Source organism: Sturnira hondurensis, unplaced genomic scaffold, assembly GCF_014824575.4.
Source record: "Sturnira hondurensis isolate 20B ecotype Veracruz unplaced genomic scaffold, ASM1482457v3 Scaffold0018337, whole genome shotgun sequence".
In the NCBI taxonomy this organism is placed as follows: Eukaryota; Metazoa; Chordata; class Mammalia; order Chiroptera; family Phyllostomidae; genus Sturnira; species Sturnira hondurensis.
The window spans coordinates 4,043,236-4,064,597 of NW_028090968.1; the positions used below are offsets into that span (position 1 = coordinate 4,043,236).

At 39.7% G+C, this 21,362-nt stretch overlaps 1 long non-coding RNA gene across 1 annotated transcript in view; it reads right to left on the reverse strand.

Annotated features, from left to right (window-relative positions):
- Positions 1-4,543: 4,543 nt before the first annotated feature.
- The window catches only part of LOC119002927 (uncharacterized), a 99,121-nt gene continuing 82,302 nt past the window's right edge, over positions 4,544-21,362 (reverse strand). The window contains exon 3 of the long non-coding RNA XR_005069837.1: positions 4,544-4,673. This is a non-coding gene — a long non-coding RNA (uncharacterized LOC119002927). The remainder of the gene's footprint in view (positions 4,674-21,362) is intronic.

A 21,362-nucleotide genomic window follows, 5' to 3' on the forward strand; every position in this document is an offset into this window, starting at 1 on the left:
ACAATAGAACAGGAACAGAACCACAGAAATGGAGATCACATGGAGGGTTAGCAACAGGGGAGCAGGAGGAGGAGAGAGGGGGAAAAGGTACAGAGAATAAGTAGCATAGATGATAGGTAGAAAATAGGCAGGGGGGAGGCAAGAATAGTATGGGAAATGTAGAAGCTAAAGAACTTATGACACATGGACAGGAATGCAGGTGGGAGGGGGTGTGCAAGGTTCAGGGGAATAAAGGTGGGGAACGGGACAACTGTAATAGCATAATCAATAAAATATATTTTAAAATAAAAGACTGTACTCACCAAATTTTTAACAATTTAACAACTAGTTCTTATGAGCTGCTGTAAGTGGTTGCCAGGACCTGCTTAGTAGCTTCCAGTCCATTTTAATTTTTTTTAATCCTTACCAGAGGACATGTTTATATTTATTGTTTTTAGAAAGAGAGGAAGGGAGAGAGAGAAACATTTACGTGAAAGAGAAACATTGATTGGCTGCCTCCCATATGCTCCTAGACTGGGGGTAGAACCTGAAACCTAGGCATGTGCCCTGACCAGGGATCAAACCCACCACCTTTTGGTGTACAGAATGATGCTCCAGCCAACTAAGCCACCCGGGCAGGGCTACGGTCCATTTTACAACAGGGCAGAACACCTGCAAATAAGTAAAACCCATGAAATTCCAAGGTATCACAGGCAGTGGAAGAACTAGCTAAGGCAGAGACTATTTCATCCCTGAAGTTTGACACCTACACACAAACCCATGCTTTAGTTTTAGTTCCACTGTTGCACTTTTATAATCTAACATGGTAAACTCCAAATACTACATCCAGAAAATAGTCCAGCCTGACATTAGCTTTGCAGGCTCACTAACTGCCTGCAAGTTCACTTTTTTAAGAAAAAAAAAACATAAACCAAAAAGCAAAAAACTTTCCCTTCTTATGCTGATTGTTTTTAGCAAACAACTCAAGAATAAATATTAGCAGCAGGACAGTGAGTCTGGGCTCATGTGTGGTTTGCAGCTGGTTTCCCCTCCAGAGAGGCACTGCAAGATATGCTTCAATTAGCACTGTTGCTCCAGGCCAGCAGAAGAAGCATCAGGGATCCATCTCGTTGGGCTATGTGCAAGACGTGCAGCCCTGCTGTAATTAGTATGGAAGCTCTATGCTTAGTTAACTTAATGAGCACTAACCGCATGCTCACTCTGCTCCTAAGCAAGCAGAGACCTCCCTCCTGTCTTCTTTGCCTCCTAGCTCCCCATCCAGAAGGCAAAGATGAGCAATTTCATCATGTCCCTGTCAGGCAGTTTCTCTTCCACCCTGGTGAGCCCTAATGTATTGTCAGATTCCAGTGAGCATGCAGTTATTTGCCATCTTTGAACACTGAGTGAATAAACATCCTCAGTGGCTTTTCAAGCATACAGGTTGCATTCTGGAAGTGGCATGGCTCTTGACACCAGACATGGCTGCTTCCCATGAAAGGTAGTAGATGTGCTTAGCCCTGCACAATGGCTAGATCTTTGTCCCTTGAGTCATCCTGACAATCCCCATTCACTTCAAAAAAAGAAAAAAACATAAGCCACAACCACCAAGAGAATTCACTGGACTTTAAAACTCAGTGCAAAAGATATATAAATCTCTTTTCCTGTAGATTCCGCCACCAGGTGAAGAGTCAGAGAATTCTCTGGAACATGGTTGATGTATAAATTACAGAGAAGCAGCCAGGAAAAGAAGGAAGTATATGAATTTGGGAGTCAGACAAACACACCTATGTTCAAAGACTGGCTCTGCCAAGTGCTGGCTGTGTGTCCCTGAGAAGTTACTTAAAACCTTTGTGCCTTGGTTTCCTGATCTGTAAAATGGGGTCAATCATATTAATGTCATAGGGCTCCTGCAACTAGATCTAAAAAAAAGTTGAGGGGGTTCCAATCCCAGCTTGAGGCACTTAGTGAGTATTCTTCATTAGTGGCTAAAAAATCACCTCAAAGGAATTTCCTTGTAGACCCAGATGTGAGCATACAGACTTTCCTTTTGTTCTATTCCAATGATTTGAGCATGCCTCTAATAATCTTCAATATTCTTTTTGCCTGCCTTTATGACCCTGATAGGAACCTAGACTGCTTCCTGGTCTATAAAAGTTTGTTGTTGTTGTTGTTTTAAATGGGATCTTCAAAAGCCAATGCCTCCCTGGCTCCAGAAAAATGGGAAAAATCAAGAGAGGTGCTGTACCCATGGAGAGCATAAGGGAGAGGTGCCTGTGCTAAGAATGACCCAAATTGTCCCCCATGCTGGCTTGTGTGGACAGGGGCTTCTGAACCTACATAAGTCCGACTGGAAATGCTCTCCCTGAAGACATCACATAGCTATCCCAAGACTTGATAAGGATACTAAATTTTCCCCAGGCTTTGAGAGCTAGCTTGGTCTTGCATAATTCCAAGAGACCCTTGAGAGATCTCTCAGGGAGGGGAAAGGTCAGGCATATCACTGACTCTGAGCTGACAAACCTCCGCCTCACAAGCCATCACACTAATTATCCTGCTCTTATCTTTTCCACTTTGTAGCCAACTAAATTCTTGGAAACTTCTCCAATAGAGCTTTGTCAAGAAATTCCTCTCGGTTGCATGTGCTGGGACACAGAAGATGGGGTAGTTGTATATCTGGTTCCAGGTGATGAGGGTGGTGGAGATCAGAAATCTCTATAGGTCCATTCACCCTGGTCCATGGGTGAAGCTTGAGGAAGACAGTGAATATGTCAAAACATAACAGCTTTGTATCCAGAGATGTAACTTTGGAAGCCCATGTGTACAAGGCCAGGAGGACGTTATTGCTAAGCCTGACCCTAATGACAGATTTCCTTTCCTGTCTCCACACTGACTAGAAATCTCATCTCAGAGAAATAAAAACATGATGAGATGTCTTATTTCAAATATCTAAAATACTGCTATGTAAAGGTAAGAAATGACCTGATTCATGTTGTTTAAAGAGTAAAAACACAAATAATGAATGAAATATACATGAGAGGAAGCTGTCCACATGACATGAAGAAGAAGAACATAACAAAGTGGTCTAAATAGGGCTTTGGGATTTATGCACCTACCAATTCATTCAAAAATATTCACCAAGCACCAACTATGTGCCAGACATAGTTTCAAATACTGGGGTAATACTGGTGAGTCAAAAATGAGCTTTTTTCCCATGGTCCCATTCTCCTTCTTTGCTTCCTTTCCTCTTCCTCTCTTTCTTTTTTCACTCATTCATCAAGAACTGTAGTACTTACTATTACCAAGAACTGTGCAGGGCATTCAGGCCCCAGAAAATAACAAACAAACAGATTTACAATTGCAAAGCAGTGTGAAAAATAGCTGGTGTGCATAGAGCACTTGCCATGGACCAAGCACCATGCATTAGCTCACTTAGTCCTCATGTAAACCCTGTTTGGTGTAGAACTATTAGCCTCATTGTAACAGGTGAGGAAAATAAGGTGCAGCAGGCTAAGAAACATGTTTACAATCACAAAGCAAAGAAAGTAGTGCAGCTCAACATTCAACCCCCAGAGTCTGATTCAAAGTTCATATTCTTAAACACAACTTTGTATAATTAGTGCATGTATAATGAGAGGGGATGCTGTTAAACCATCTGTCCAAGAAAAGAAAAAAAGCCCCACTTTGTAGCACTTGTCAATTCCCTATGGTGTATTTACTACCACTATGGCTGATCTGAAGCTACCAATGGTGTAAAAACTAATTCACAAAATTCCTGAAAATTTAATATTTGGTTCTTGTGAAAAGAACAAGTCAGGCTCCAGCATGTGACTGAGGGTATGAAATGATGGTTGATCCAGAAAAGAAGCCCACATAATCCAGATTTGGGGACTTAGTTGCAAACTCAAGAAAAATGAGCCATAAACTCTTTTACTTAGGTCCCTGGAGCAGCTGATCCCTATCATTCTTTTTTTTATTTTTGAAGCCTAATTGTTCATTTACTTGGCTTCTCTGAGATACCCCAGTATCCCTCCAACATATTTCTTCTTGCCAAAGATGATTCAGATTAGGCTTCATTACTGAAAAACAAAACAATCGTGGTAAGAAAAGCAGAGGGACCTCTCCACTGAGGTCCTTTATGACTGGAAGCAGGAAAATGTTCACCCTTAGAGCAGCAGCAGAATGTTCATGTCAATTAAATGCAGCTTCAATGACTAGGCATGCTCTTCTGATAATTCAGGGACCTGTTCTCCCAGAACAATAGGAACTGACACTCTATCAAAGGAAAACCTAGCAGCAAGATCCCTGGGTGCACTTAAGCATGTGTATATACACCATTAACTACTTGGCAGAGCGACTGAGGGAACATCGTGACCACAAATAACATAAACTAATGTTGGGGAAGCTGGTGCCAATTGAAGAGATAGCTATGCTGAACACAAATTATCTCCAAAATTATAACAGAAGCCAACAGTAAAGTGCAATGCAATTCAATTGCAAAGGGAAAAGTCCTACAAATATTGTAGAAAATAAGCTAGCGAGTAAAACAACAAATGTCTACCTGAACTTTACAGTCAGGTGGATCTGAATTTTTCTCTTCACTGTTTTCCAGTTCCGTGTGTGACCTTGGGCAAGGTACCTTGCACCTTGGAGCTTCAGGCTCCACTCATATATAAGACAGATAATTCAGGGTGGCTCTAAGAGAAAAAAAGAAGAACATGTGTATTCACTAGTGTCATGCTGGCACACAACTGATATTCAAAAGGTAGCAATGAATGCTATCAACAGTGATGACAATGATGATGATGGTGATGATGGACGTGCCGATGACACTGCCAATGATGATGATGATGGCTACAGTTCAAATTCTGCCTCATCCAGGAAGCCTTTCCTGACTACTATATTCTTGCCCAATTTTCCTAACCTTTGGGACCAGCCCTGCTGTAGTCCTTGCCTCCTCCACAGGTAAGTAAATAAACCTCTTTGTGCAGGGGAAAGACTGTGTTTGACATAGCTTCCATGTTTCATGCAATGATGAAAGCACAAGATTTCATTTCAGAGTTTAGTCACTTTTAGTCATTGCTGAAAGTCACACAGCTAATAAGTAGCCAAGTTCAGCAAGTTCAAAACCAGGTCTGCTCCCCTCCACAGCCCAAGCTCTTACCTTCTGCTTTATCTTTCCTCCTTGGTATGTTCTTATCTATTAATTAAGCTTACTTAGTGTTGGGACCCACTCGTCTTGTTGCTCTTGATTATGATGATGATGGTGTGTTTCCAAATCCCATGTTAACTCTCAAAGATGGGGACCTTTTGGTTGATTATGGCTCCAGTCAATGTCAAGTATACATGAGGATGAATCTGTGTCCTTCTTTGAATCCCAGAATTATGGATTCAGCATATCAAAAATTAAACTGAAAACTGTCAAGCAATACCTAATCTATCCAATTTGTTGTCAAGGATGGTGGACAATACTCATGGAGGGTCTGTTTTGACTAGCTGCACCTGGTAGGGAATTAGGAATCTCCTGGTGTTTGCACTCCAATTAATTTAGATTTGTTTTCCTTACCAAAACTTTCAGACATTTGACCTGCTCTCAGGATGAGTATACAAGCCCCCCAGGGTCTCCTTGCAAACAGGGCCACAGGGGCTTCTTGAAAGTGCTGCTGCCGCTCCTCCAGAGTGTGACTCTTCATGTTGGCCCCATTCCTCAGCATCACTGTGGACCTATGGCCAGGGCCCTTCACATAGGCTGCTTGAGCTACAGTCCCAGTTCCACCACTTACAAGCCACCATGTGAACTTAGATTAGTTAACACTTCTGTGCCTCAGTTTCCTTCTCTGCATAATAAGGATGATACTCCAAATGGAAAGTCCTGTTGTAAGGGATAAATGACATGTCATATATAAAAATGCCAAGAGTCTTGGTCCCCAGGCATTCAGGACCCTCCCTCCACCTGCCCTGGACCTCTCAGGTTACCAGCCACCAGGAAGGGCCAAGCACAATGTACAACTCAGGTTGGCCTCTGTAGTGGTGAGAGAATTTCAGATGCCCTCCCCCCTTTCACTCTTCCTTCTTCTCCCACCTCCATCACACATTACACACCCCTGTCCAACATCATGCCAAATCTTTCAGATTTCTCTCTCCTCATGCTCACAACTATGAGGAAAAATGCTTGATGTGGGATCAGAGCTCTGAATTCAGATACCTGCACCTCCTAAAACTGATTGTGTGTCCCACTGCAAGCTGTTTAGTGGTTTCAGCATTTCTCAAATGTGAATGATAATGTGAGCTGAACAAAAAGAAGGAAACAATGCCTATCAGTGTTTGGCATGTGATAATCACACAATTCATGCTACTGTTGTTCCCAGACATGCTCACTTTACATGAAGGGAACATGTTCTCTTCGCAAAGCCCTCTGTCTCTGTGTGTGCCTCTCTCCACCTCTCCATGTTTCCGTGTGAATGTGTCACTTATCTCAGTCTTTTTCTGCATATTTCTTTAACTTCTTCTCAGACTCTTGTCTCATCCTTTCTCTTTCTTTAAACCACTCTCTCTTTGCTTCTGTCTCTCTCTCTCTCTCTCTCTTAATTCCCTCTCTTAATCCTTCCCTCATTCTCTGCCTCCATCTGTCCCTCTATTCCTCTCTCTTTCCCTTTTCTGGACCATGGTTCACTATAGCTCCTTTTCTATATTGATTTAGCCACATCAGGCTCTTGATAGTTACAGATCTCAGGTCACCCACAGAAAGTTTTAAAGTAACCCTTGTGGTGCTGAGGGGATGTAGATGGTTTGGGAGCCCTCTCCAGGTTGCTCAGGAGACGGTTCAGGGGTCCATTGGTGCCCAAAATCCCACCTGTCGGGGGGAATGCTGACACTGCTGTCTTATGTCATGGTGACCACTGGCTGTGTCACTGCAAGACAAAAGCTGCCAGTGGCCAGGGAGACTAACCGCAAATAATGTGAAGTGCAAGGTCTCCAGGGGAATCAGAATGTTCACCAGTAATTCATCCAAACGCTCGTTTTTTTAATTTTATTTATTTATCTTTAGAGGGGAAGGGAAGGAGAGAGGGAGAGAAATACCAATGTGTGGTTGACTCTCGTGCGTCCCCTGCCGGGAACTGGCCTGCAACCCAGGCATGTGCCCTGACTGGGAATCAAACCAAAACTGTCTGGTTCGAAGGCCCGTGCTCAATCCACTGAGCTACACCAGCCAGGGCTCAAATGCTCATTTTTAACTCAAAACACAAATTCAGTTGCCAACAGAAGTCTATAAAGAATTAATTACGGAACTTCACAAACAGTCAAACTGACAAACGTATCACTGTCAAGAATAATCATTTCCCCTTTCAGACTTGAAGTATGGCTATCAGAAGATGAAAATAAAGGAAAACACGGGAGGAAACAGGCCCGTCTTGCTTTTTTTTTTTCTATAGTTAGAGGAAAGAGGATCATTAAGAATGTGAAGAATGCAGAGAGAGAGGCTGACATGGTCTTAGACCACAAATTCCGTGAGGGCAAGGTCAGCCATGTCAGCTGTGTTCACTGCTAGAGCCCCAGTGCACAGCTTGGTGCTGGGCACATAGTAGAAGCTAAAAACATTTCTTGAATTGACTAAGGAGTCAAAAGGAGTAATGAGATTGATGGCCCAGACTTCTGGCATTGGATCTGGCCTCCCTCCATTGCTCTCCACCCCTTCCTATGAGACAGGAACTGACATAGCAGCATTGTGTCCCTATTCTGTGCTTCTAACTGTTCTCACCCATTTATTACAGCAGCAACCTCAATGATAATGAAGGGCATGGCTTTGCAACTATGACAGGTGCATCTCCTTCCCAGCTTCTGTCAGCCCCAGTTTCTTCTTTATGTGCAAAAAGAAGCTAATAATTACAACTGCACCACAGGTGGTGACCAAAATGCCCAAAGGCCGAATCCAGCCCTCCACCTTGTTTTATTCAGCCCTGTACCTTGTTTCTACCCAGTGGCAGTGCCAAGCTCCTTCCCCCTAGTTAAGGAGTAGCTACATTCATACAGTCCTAAAACTACATTCAGCCCTCTGAAGGCAACTGCGAGGCTGATGTGGCCCCCAGTGAAAATGAGTTTGACACCCCTGATTTACACTACAGAGTTTTTATAGATATTAAGTGGGGAATTTAAAATTTGACCTAAATTTTTTTTAAGCCTGCTCTGTCAGCATGCAAAGGGCCAGACAGACCAGAGATCTAGGCACTGGCCACATAATAGGATATCAATCAGGTATCTTGTTCTCTCTCTGCTCCTCATTTAGGGGAAGTGGACTCTACCACATGATGCCCAAGATCCCACTGTCTATCACTATAGCTATATGATTGCTTAAGATACTAAAAAGAGCTGTAAAGGTTTGAATACATAGTATAAGTTTGTTGACAGTTGCCAGATGGGAGAGGCAATAACTGGAGGGGGTGGATACTGGGTGAAAAAGGTGAAGGAATTAAAAATTACAAATTGGTAGTTACAAAATAGTCATGAGGATATAGTACAGCATAAGGAATACAGTCAATAATATTGTAATAACCCTGTGTGGTGCCAGTTAGGTACCAGAATTATTGGAGGAATTACTCCATAAAATATAGAATTAGGTGATCACTGTGCTGTACACCTGAAACTAATATCAAATATAAAATAATATTAACAACTGCAATTGAAAAAATGTCAAAGAAAAGTATGTTTTTATACAGAATAGTTACCTTGAGGAGATAATTTCAGGAGCTCTCCATTGTACTCAGGATGTAGTATAGAACACTAAGACCATTTGAGAAAAAAAACAGTTAGGGTATCAGGGTTTTGAGTAAACCCAGGACAATCTTTACCAGTGTGATTCTTCCATCTGGCCCAGTACCAAGAAGAGGCTGCAGGTCCACATTGCCACCAGACAGAAAACAATGTTGTCCAGGCATGAAGCATGGGAGATGGTGCCAAGATTTCCTTTGCTTTTCCTTTCAGGAAATGTCTTTCTCTTCTTTAAATTTTTTTAATTACATTTATTGAGGTGACACTGGTCAATAAAATTATATAGGTTGTAAGTGTACAATTCTATACTACATAATTGCCTTGTATGTTTACCACCCAAATTCAAATCTCGCTCTATCTCCATATATTTAATACTATTTACCCTTTACTACCTCCTCACCTTCCCTCTCTCTTTCTGGTTACTACCACACTGTTACATGTGTCCATGAGTTTTTGTTTGTCTTGTTTGTTCATTGGTTGCTTTCAGTTTTATATCCCACATATGAATGAAATCACATGGTTCTTGACTTTTTCTGCCTGATTTATTCTGCTTAGCATGATATTCTCAAGCTATATCCATGTTTTCACAAATGACAGTATTTCATCTTTTCTTATGGCTGAGTAGTATGCGATTGTGTGTATGTACCACATCTTTTTTATGCAATCATCTTTCAAAAGACACTTCAGTGGTTTCCATGGCATAGCTGTCGTGATTAATGCTGCAATAAACATAAAAGGATATATATCTTTATAAACAGATGGAATTTTAGGTGCAGAAGAAGGGTAGCTGAATCATATGGTAACTCTAGTCTCAATTTTTTGAGGAAGTTCCGCACTGTTTTCTATAGTGGCTGTACCAGTTTACATTCTGACTGGCAGTGAATGAAGGTTTCTTTTTCTTCACAACCTCTGCAACATTTGTTATTGTTTGTCTTGTCTATGATAGACATTCTAACAGGTGTGAGGTGATATCTCATTATAGTTTTGATTTGCATTTCTCTAATAGCATCCCTGTTGAGCATTTTTCATATATCTATTGGCCATCTGTATGTCTTCTTGGGGGAAGTGTCTGTTTAGGTCCTCTACCCATTATTTTTATTTAATTGTTTGATGAGCTATATGAGCTTTTTATATATTTTAGATAGTAATCTATTATGGGAGGCATTGTTTGCAAATATCTTCTCACATTTGGTTGCTTGTGTTTTTGTTGTGTTGATGGTTTCTTTTGCTGCACAAAAAAACTTTTAATTTGATATAGTCCCATTCATTTATTTTTGTTTTTACTTTTTTTGCCTTTGAGGTAAAATTCATAAAATCCTACCTAAGACCAAGAATCATATGTTTAGTGCCTATGTTTTTTTCTATGTAACTTATTGTTTCAGACCTTATATTTAGGTCTTTGATCAATTTGGAGTTAATTTTTTGTGTGTGGTGATAAACAGCATTCTAATTTCATTCTTTTGCATGTTGCTCTCCAATTTTACCAACAACATTATTGAAGAGGCTTTCTTCTCTCCTTTGCATTCTATTTGCCCATATACATGTGGTTTTATTTCTTGACTCTCAGTTGTGTTCCATTGATCTGTGTGTTTTTCTGCCAATACTATCCTGTTTGGATTATTGTTACATTGTAATATAATTTGAAGTCAGGAAGTGAGATTCTGCAGCTTTTGTTCTTTTCTCTCAGGGTTGCTTGGTCTATGTGGGGTCTTTTGTGGCCACATACAGATCTGGTGATTTTTTGGTTCTATTTCTTTTTTAAAATGCCATTAGGATTTTGACAGAGATTGCATTAAATCATCTGCATATTGCTTTAGGCATTACAGACATTTTAACTGTGTTGGTTCTTCCAATCCATCAACATGGAATATCTTTCCATTCCTTTGTGCCTTCTTCAATTTTTTAAATAATGCCTTGTAATTTTTAGCATATAGGTCCTTCACTTTCTTTGTTAAGTTTATTCCTAGGTATTTTGTTTTTTGTTGTTGTATTCAGGGGCACAAGGATGATTTAAGATACGCAAATCAGACAGGCTGACAGTGATCAGAGGGGAGAGGGGAGGGAATTTCAGGGGAAATAAGGGAGGGATTTAGAGGAACATATATAAAGGATACATGGACAACAACTGAGAAGGGTGGAAATGGGTGGGAGGGGGGAGCATGGGGGTGGGATGGGATGGGAGTAATAGACAGAAAACTGTACTTGAAAAATAATTAAATAAAAAAATAGGAAAAAATAAGTAAATAAATGAATAAAATCTTTAAAATATATAAAAATAAAAATAAAAAAGATATGCAAATCAATGTAATACACCATCTTAACAAATTAAAATAAAAATTACATGATCACACCAATAGATGCAAAAAAGCATTTGACAAGATACAACACCCATTTATAATTAAAACACTCAATAAAATGGATCTAGAAGTACCTCAAGATAATAAAGCCCATATATGACAAATTGTCAGCCAATATCATACTCAATGGTAAAAAAAAACCTGAAAGTTTTTCCTCTAAGATCAGGAGCAAGACAGAGATGTCTACTCTCACTACTGTTAATCAAAATAGTACTAGAATTCCTAGCCAGAGCAATCAAGCAAGGCAAAGAAATAAATGGCATCAAAATTTGAAATAAAGGAGTAAAATTGTCACCTTTTGCAGATGATATGATTCTTTATATAGAACACTCCAAAAACTTTACCAAAAAACTATTAGAAACAACAACCAAATACTGTAAAATTTCAATATACAAAAATCTATGTAATAAATTTGTTTCACTCTATATACTAAGAGTGAAATTTCGGAAAAAGAAATTTAAAAAAAGCCTTTCAATCCAATCAGCGTCTGCCTTTGGAAACTTCTGGGAGTCTTCTCTAGCCTCTACCTTTTTCTTGCCCCCTTATCCTATACCCCTGGTCTTTACTATTCTCAGCCAGGTCTTGTTCTGCCATGAAGGAATTCCTTAAATCCCCCAGGGCTTGAACAGCCTGATTCTTTCTCTGTCATAGGAAGAGGATTCCAACCTTTCACTTTCCTCAGGTGAGAGCAGATGAGAGCTTGAATCCTCAGGCTACAGCTTGAGTCCTTGATTGTCCACTTTTTAGCTATGTGACCTTGGAAAAGTTACTAAACCTCTCTATGCCTCTGGTGAAATGATAATGACTGTTGCGTTTGCCCCTTAGGGTTGTTATGAGTGTTAAATTAGGTAATATACATAAAGTCTCAGAACAATGTCTCATGCTTAGTGAGTGCAACATATTTTAACTGTTTTGACCCAGAAGTAAGCATCCACACTAGTGGTTGAGGTTAAACAGGACAATTTATTGGAGTGTGTAAAGAAAACATTTACCTGTTCTTTTCTTTTGAATTTCTTGCTTTGTATCTGATTTATAAGATACATAATATATGAATACAGAAATACATGTTTATAATTTATACATAAACATATATATTGTAGAATGCTCCAAAATTCTAATGGGTGCACAATCAAAAGAATTTGGAAACCATTGGTCCATAAGAAAACAACTCTTTCTTTAAAAAATAACTTGTGGAGTAAGTATTTTTCATAGCATTCCTTTACCTCCTTAATACTGACTTCCTCCTTGAGCATAACATAGTTGTCACTATCCTGTTAATGAAACCTCAGTCATTCTATTATTTTTCTAAAGACAGCCTCCCCACCAAGAATGGAGGGAGAAATCTCATCCTGCTACTAATAAATTTTTACACTCACCAAAACACAACGATGGTGTCAGAGAGAGAATGAAAGAATGTCAGGGATTTTTAACACAAAATAAATTAGTACTCATGACTACTGTACAACTCATTTCCTCTTGCCATCTCCTGCATCTCAGCCCCACCTCTACCCAGTTGGGTTTTTTTTTTAATTTTATTTATTTATATATCTTTAGAGGGGAAGGAGAGAGGGAGAGAAACATCAATGTATGGTTGCCTTTTGTGCACCCCCTGCTGGTAGTTAGCCTGCGAGGAACCGGCCTGCAACCCAGGCATGTGCCCTGGCTGGGAATCGAACTGCGATCGTCTGGTTCGTAAGCCCGCGCTCAATCCACTGAGCTACACCAGCCAGGGCTCTACCCAGTTGGTTTTCAATGATATATATGTCACTTCATTTTGTATTCCTTTTATGGTGCATTCTTGGGAAAAGCTGCATTTTTGTGTCACTTTCTCATTCTAATAACCACTGCATATCAGATTTTAGATATTGGTTTCCAATTCTTGGAATCAACTGTGCTCCCAAAAACTCCGTGTTATTTGGATACCTGACTTGGAAATAGCTTTGGGTGATCCTGTTCCAAACCACTGTATCACTGGTGGGCATTTCTTAAATACCTTTGCCAATACCTAGAATTGTGTAATCTTGACTTTCTCCAAATAAGTTTTTACCAAAGCCACCTGCCTCTTATATGCCTGCCTGTCTTTTACTAATCAGAGTAACCTGAAAGTAAAGGGGACTCTCATAGTGGTGGAGATTGGTGGTGAACTCCCTCATTAAAAAAAGTTTCTCACCTTGACACCATTTACCTTTGGGGCCAGATATTTCTTTGTAGGTCATTGTCTTGTGCATTCTAGGATGGTCGATGGCATTCCAGGTTTCTACCCACTGGTTGCCTGCAGCATTCTCCCCCTAGACGTGACAACCAAAAATGTCTCCAGATGTTGCCAAATGTCCCCTAGAGGGCAAGATCTTCCCAGGCTGACAATCCTGCCTTAGAAGTAGCCAAGCAAAATGTGAATATCCATCTCAAGTTTCTCAAGTTCATGTGCTAGATGGGAACTAGATCCAGATTCTAAAGCCCTTGGATACTCTGCTTCAAAGGCCAGGGTCCATGTGAAGGGATGCAAACAGAAGCACTCCAGGAAGGCTGATACCTGGTGCATTTAAGGTTAATGCAGGAGACCTAAGATGATGGAGGAGTAAGTAGAAGCTACACTAACCTCCTTCCAGGACCAAACTATAATTACAAGTAAATTATTAAAAAATCATCCTGAATAACCACAAGCTGCACATGAGCTGGAGAGAAGCCTTATAACCGCAGACAGACAGAAGAAGCCATTTCCCCACAAAGTGGGGTGGACTGATAGGAAGTACAGAGGAGATGCAAGAGGGCGAGCTGGGTCTTCATGAGCAGCAGCTGAAGTTCCAGAGGGATATATCAATAATCAGGGGGTTCCCCAAAAGTATGGGGTCTAAATCCCAAACAGGCCTCACCAGCCTACAGCACTAGGAAAGGAACCCAAATAACACACTGCAGTGAAAAACAGTGGAGTTTCTCTCTGCCAGGGAAACACAGCTGGAGACTGAGAGAGCCTCATAAAGGACCAACACATGAAATTCTATTTGCAGCCACTATCCTAGACTCCTGCAGAGGAAGGGCAGAGTGGACTAAAGACACTTGAGGAGAGTGTGGGGCTTGTGGCTCTGGGGAGAGAAGTGAAGGAACAGATGCCAGGATTCTGGTATTGAATCACTCCCCAAACTGTAGGAGCCATCTTTCCCAGGCCAAGCAATGCCCTCCAAGTGGCATCAGCCTAACAGGAAGCAATAACACCTCCCACAGGAATTACTCCTCCCCATCCTGTGGCGCTTAAGCCCTGCTGCTGAGGCGTACAGGTGGAAGACTTGTTCTCTTTAACCCTACAGAAAGTCTATAGGCAGAAGTGGGTATCTGGGAGCTCTGAGGCTTCAGCTGACCTGCCCACAGACCCAGTGCTAGTAAAAGCCAGCCTTCATGCTCAGCCTGCTTCTTTCTGCACACACCCATACCCAACAGAGGAAACTACAAGCTGTGGATCACTGATAGCTCCAAACATGTTGCCCAGGGCCAGTAACAGGGAGGGTTTGAATTAGGCATGTATGAAAACCTTGGACATATATCTAATACATAGAAACAAATACAAAGAAGCAACCAAAATGAGAGAAAAAGAAACTGGTCCCACATAAAAGAAGAAGAGTATTCTCCAGAAGAACTAGATGTAATGGAGGCAAGCAATTTTCAGATGGAGACTTTAGAGTAATGATTATAAGGAGCATGAAATAAGACAAGCTATAAAAAAAGGAGCAGTCAGAAATAAAACATGCAAATCTGAAATAAATAATGCACTAGGAGGAATAAATAGTAGCTTTTATGAAGCAGACAACTGATTCAGTGATCTGGAAGACAGGGTAGAAAAAACATCCAGGCAGAACAGCAAAAAGAAACAAAGAATTTTAAAAATGAGGAGAGCTTAAGAAGCATGTTGGACAACATGAAGCATAACAACATCCACATCATGAAAATACCAGAAGGAAAAGAGAACAAGGGATCAAGAACCTATATGAAGAAATGATGACTGAAAAAGTCCCTAATCTGGTGAAGAAAAAGGAAACACAAGAACAGAAAGCTCAGAGTCCTAAACAAGTTGGATCCAAAGAGGCCTACACTGAGACACATCCTAATTAAAATGACAAGGCTTAAATACAAGGAACGAACCCTAAAACCTCCAAGAGAAAAGCAGGTAGTAACACACAAGAAAGAACCAATTAGACTGTCATCTGATTTCTCATCAGAAACATTTCAGTGCAAAAGGGATTGACATGAAATATTCAAGATGATGAAAAGCAAGGACCTACAACAAAGGCTACTTCACCCAGCAAGGCTATCATTTAAAATCAAAGAAGAAATATGGAGTTTCCCAGAGAAGGAAAAGCTAAAGTTAATACCAATCAGTACTGCAACAAATGTTAAAAGCTTGCTTTAAAAAGAAAAAGAAAAACATGGGAAAATAATTTAAAAATAAAATGACCATAAATATATAGCTATAAATAATCACCCTAAATGTAAATGGCTTACATGCTCCAACCAAAAGACATAGGATAGCTGAATGGATAACAAGATCCATATATGTGCTCTTTACAAGAGACCCATCTCAGATTGAAAGATAAACACAGACTAAAAGTGAAGGGATGTTAAAAGAGATTTCATGCAAATGAAAAGGAAAAAAAGCTAGGGCAGCAGTACTTATATGTGACAAACTAGACTTTCTATTTTTATTATTAATTCTTGTTCAAGTACAGTTTTCTGTCTTATATTCCCAGCCCTGTCCCCACCCCCAGTGCTCCCCACCTCCCTCCCATTTCCACCCCCCACCTTAGTTATTGTCCATGTGTCCTTTACACTTGTTCATGTGAGTCCTTCCCATTTTCCCCGTGATTCTCTCCCCTCTGGTCCCTGTCAGCCTGTCCAGTATTTCAATGTCTTTGGTCATATTTTGCTTGCTTGTTTGTTTTCTTGTTTAGATTCCTGTTAACGGTGATATCATATGGTATTTGTCTTTCACTGACTGGCTTATTTCGCTCAGCATAATGCTTTCCAGTTCCATCCATGATGTTGCAAAAGGTAGGAGCTCCTTCTTCCTTTCTGCAGCATAGAATTCCATTGTGTAAATGTACCATAGCTTTTTGATCCAATCATTTACTGATGGGCATCTAGGTTGATTCCAACTCTTGGCTATTGTAAATTGTGCTGCTATGAACATCGGGGTGCATAGGTTCTTTTGGATTGGTGTTTCAGGGTTCTTAGGATATACTCCTAAAGGTGGAATTGCTGGGTCAAAAGGCACGTTCATTTTTAGTTTTCTTAGAAAAATTCCATATTGTTTTCCATAGTGGTTGTACCAGTCTGCAATCCCACCAACAGTGACCTAGGGTCCCCTTCTCCCCACAACCTCTCCAGCGCTTGTTGTTTATTTCTTTGTTTATGATAGCCATTCTGGCTGGTGTAAAGTGGTATCTCATTGTGGTTTTAATTTGCATCTCTCTGATAGCAAGCAATATTGAGCATCTTTTCATGTGTCTCTGCAGAGGTGCATGTCCTCCTTGGCGAAATTTCTGTTCAAGTCCTTTGTCCATTTTTTAATTGGGTTGCTCGTCTTCTTTGAGTGAAGTCGAGTGAGTTCTTTGTATATTTTGGAGATTAAACCTTTGTCTGAGGTATCATTGGCAAATATGTTTTCCCAAACTGTTGCTTATCTTTTTATCTTGATACTGTTTTCCTTAGCCATGCAGAAGCTTTTTATTTTGATGAGATCCCATTTGTTTATTCTTTCCTTTATGTCCCTTCCTCTAGGGGACATATCAGTAAAAATATTGCTGCATGGAATATGTGAGATTTTCCTGTCAATGTTCTCCTCTAGGGCTTTAATGGTTTCATGCCTTATATTTAAGTCTTTTATCCACCTTGAATTTATTTTGGTGTATGGTGTAAGTTGGTGCTCGAGTTTCATTTTTTTGCATGTAGCTGTCCAGTTCTCCCAACACCATTTGTTGAAGAGGCTATTTTTACTCCATTTTATGTTACTGCCCCCTTATGACAAAATAGACTTTATAGCCAAGGCTATAGTAAGAGACAATGAAGGACACTACATAATGAAAAAGGGTCAATCCAATAAGAGGATATAACCCTAGTAAACATTTATGCACCCAATGTAGGAGCACCTAAATATGTAAAGCAAATATTGATGGACATAAAGTGAAAGATCAAAAGAAATATGTCATAATTGGGTATTATAACACCCCACTGACTTCAATCAATAGATCTTTCAGACAGAAAATCAATGAGGAGACAGTGGTGTTAAAGGACACACTAGATCAAATGGATTTAATTGATGTCTTTAGAGCATTTCAGCACAAAGATAAAGAATACGCATACTTTTCAGGTGCGCATGGAATGTTTTCTAGGGTAGACCACATGTTAGGACACATAACAACTCTCATTAAATTTAAGGAGACTGAAATAATATCAAGCATTTTCTCTGACCACCAAGCAATAAAATTAGAGATCAATCACAAGAACACTGAGAAACAAACAGAAACATGGAAGCTAAATAACATGTTATTAAACAATGAATGGGTTAACAATGAGTTCAAAGAAGAAATCAAAGACACCTTGAAACAAATAAAAATTAGAAACAAAAACCCTTAAAAGCTTTGTAGAATTCTCCTGTGAAACCATCTGGCCCAGGGCTTTTGTGTGATGGGAGTTTTTTGATTACTTCTACAGGCTGTCAGGGCCCAGAGGGGAGAGGGGAGAGAATCATAGAGGAAAAGGGAATGGACTCACATGAACAAGTATAAAAGACACATGGACAATAATTAAGGGTGGGGGGTGGAAAGGGGAGGGAGGCGGGGAGCATGGGGAGGGGGGCGGGCAGGGTTGGGAATATAAGACAGAAACCTGTACTTGAACAAGAATTAAATAAAAATTATATTTAAAAAAAAAAACAAAATCCGTGGGACACAGAAGAAGCAATCCTAAGAGAGAAATTAATAGCATTATAGGCCTACCTTGCAAAATAAGAAAAAGCTCAAATAATAATCTAACTTTACACTCTTTAAGAACTTAAAAAAGAACAACAAATAAAGCCCAAAGTGAGTAGAAGGAAAGGAAAAATAAAGATCAGAGCAGAAATTTTTAAAAAAAAAGAGTCTGACTCCCAGCCAAGTAGGAGGTGTAGGTAGATACACTTTACCACCTCACACAACCAAAAGAACAACAACAAATTTTTAAAAGAAAAGAAAAACAGAACTGCCAGAAAATGTGAACTGTATGGAAGTCCAACAACTAAGGAGTTAAAGAAGAAACATTCATCCAGACAGGTAGGAGGGGCAGAAATTGATAGCCAGGGTGGAGAGGACTCACAGCAAGGTAGTGGCTGTCAGAGCATGCAGTCCCACATTTACGTGCAGATAAACTGGGAGAAACAACTGGGGAGAGAAACAGAGATCACAACCCAGGATTCTAGCACAAAGAAATAAAGCCTCAAAACCTCTGGCTGAAAAAACCTGTGGGTGTTGAGTTGGCAATAGAAATTCCCAGTCTCACAGGAGATTTCATTGGAGAGATGGACAGGGTCCTAGAATGTACACAAAACCACCCACTCAGGAGTCAGCACCAGAAGAACTCAATTTGCTTGTGAGTAGCAGGAGAAGTGACTGAAAGCCCTCCAAGAGCTGAGCAAGCAGCATTGTTCTCTCTCTGGCCCCTCCCCCATATACAGCACCACAACACAGCAACATGGCTTGCCCTGCCCTGGCAAATACATAAAGCTCTTCCCTTTACTACATAACAGGTGCACTGAGACAAAAGTATATGGCCCAATGAAAGAGTAGATCAAAGCTCCGGAAAAAATACAACCAAGTGATGAAGAAATAGCCCACCTATCAGATGCAGAGTTTAAAACACTGGTAATCAGGATGCTCACAGAATTGGTTGAGTATGGTCACAAAATAGAGGAAAAAGTAACAGATATGAAAAGTAAAATAAAGGAAAATGTACAAGGAGATAATAGTGATGGGAAGGAAACCAGGACTCAAATCAATGGTTTGAACCAGGAGAAAGAAATAAACATTCAACAAGAATACCATGAAGAAACAAGAATTCAGTGGGCTGGGATGAGAGTAAAAGTCAGAAAACTGTACTTGAACAACAATAAAATAAAATGAAATAAAGTAAAATAAAATAAAAAACAAAATTCAAAAAAATTATAAGGAGAACCTTAGGAACCTCTGCGACAACCTTAAACATTCCAATGTCCAAATCATAGGGACACCAGAAGGAGAAGAGGAAGAGCAACAAGTGGAAAACTTATTTCAATAAATAATGAAGAAGAACTTCCCTAATCTGGCAAAGGAAATACACTTCTAGGAAGTCCAGGAAGCTCAGAGAGTCCAAAAGAAGTTGGACCTAAGGAAGCACACACCAAGACACATCATAATTACATTAGCCAAGATGAAAGATAAGGAGAGAATCTTAAAAGCAGCAAGACAAAAGGAGATGGTTACCTATTAGGGAGTTCCTATAAGACTGTCAGATAATTTCTCAAAAGAGACCTTGCAGGCAAGAAGGGGCTGGAAAGAAGTATTCCAAGTCATGAAAGGCAAGGACCTAAATCCAAGATTACTCTATGGAGCAAAGCTATCATTTAGAATGGAAGGGCAGATAAAGTGCTCCCCAGATAAGGTCAGGCTAAAGGATTTCATCATCACCAAGCCCTTATTCTATGAAATGTTAAAGGGACTTACATAAGAAAAATATCAAAAATATAAACAGTAAAATGACAGCAAACCCACAACTATCAACAACCAAACCTAATAGGAAACAAAAAACGACTAAGCAAACAACTAGAATAGGAATGAAGTCACAGAAATGGAGATCACATGGAGGGTTACCAGTGGGAAGGGAGAGGGGGACAATGGGGGGAAAAGGAACAGGGATAAGAAGCAGAATAAGTAGGCTCAAAATAGTCAGGGAGAGGCTAAGGATAATATAGGAAATGGAGAAGCAAAAAAACTTATATGTACAACCCATGGACATGAACTATGGACAGAGGGGAATGCTGGAGGGTGAGGGGACCAGTGCAGGGAGGAGAGGGATAAAAGGGAGAAAAAAATGGGACAAATGTAATAGCATAATCAATAAAATATACTTTAGCCTGGCTGGCATAGCTTAATGGATTCAGTGCAGGCTGAGAACCAAAGTGTTGCTGGTTTGATTCCCAGTCAGGGCACATGTCTGGATTGCACGCCAGGTCCCCAGTAAGGGGCATGTGAAAGGCAACCACACATTGATATTTCTCTCCCTCTCTTTCTCCTTCTCTTTCCTTCTCTCTGAAAATGAATAAATAAAATATTTACAATATATACATACTTTAAAAAAGAAAAAAGAAAAAAGGCATCCAAATTGGAATGGAAGAAGTAAACCTGTCTTTATTTGCAGATAACATGATACTGCAAATACAGAATCCAAAGATTCCACCAACAAACTACTAGGACTGATAAGCGAATTCAGCAAAGTAGCAGTACACAAAATTAATACCCAGTAATCAATCACCTTTTTATATACCAATAACAAACTAACAGAAAGGGAAATTTAAAAAAGAATCCCATTTACGATTGCTTCAAAAAAAATAATATACTTAGGAATAAATAAATAAATTTAACTAAAGATCTAAAAGATCTGTACTCAGACAATTATAAGACACTGAAGAAAGAAATAGAAGAAGATACAAATAAGTGGAAGCAAATACCATGTTCATGGACAGTAAGAATTAATATCGTTAAAATGTCCACACTGCCCAAAGCAATCTATAGAACCAATGCAATTTCTATCAAGATTCCAATAATGTATTTCACAGAACTAGAACAAATATTTCAAAAATTTTTACCGAACCACAAAAGGCCCACATAGCAACAGCGATCTTGAGAAAGAAGAACAAAGTTGGAGGAATTACACTATGTAATATCAAACTACATATAAGGCCACAGCAATCAAAACAGCATGGAACTGGAATAAAAATAGACACATAGATTAATGGAAAAGAATAGAAAGCCCAGAAATAAACCCACAACTTTATAGTCCATTAATATTCAACAGAAGATGTAAGCACATACAATGGGCTAAAGTTAGTTTATTCAATAAATGATGCTGGGAAAATTGGACAGATACATGCAGAAAAATAAAACTAGATCACCTTCTTATAGTACACACAAGAATAAATTCAGAATGGATTAAAGACTTAAGTGTTAGACCCGAAACCATAAAAATCATAGAAGGAAACATTGT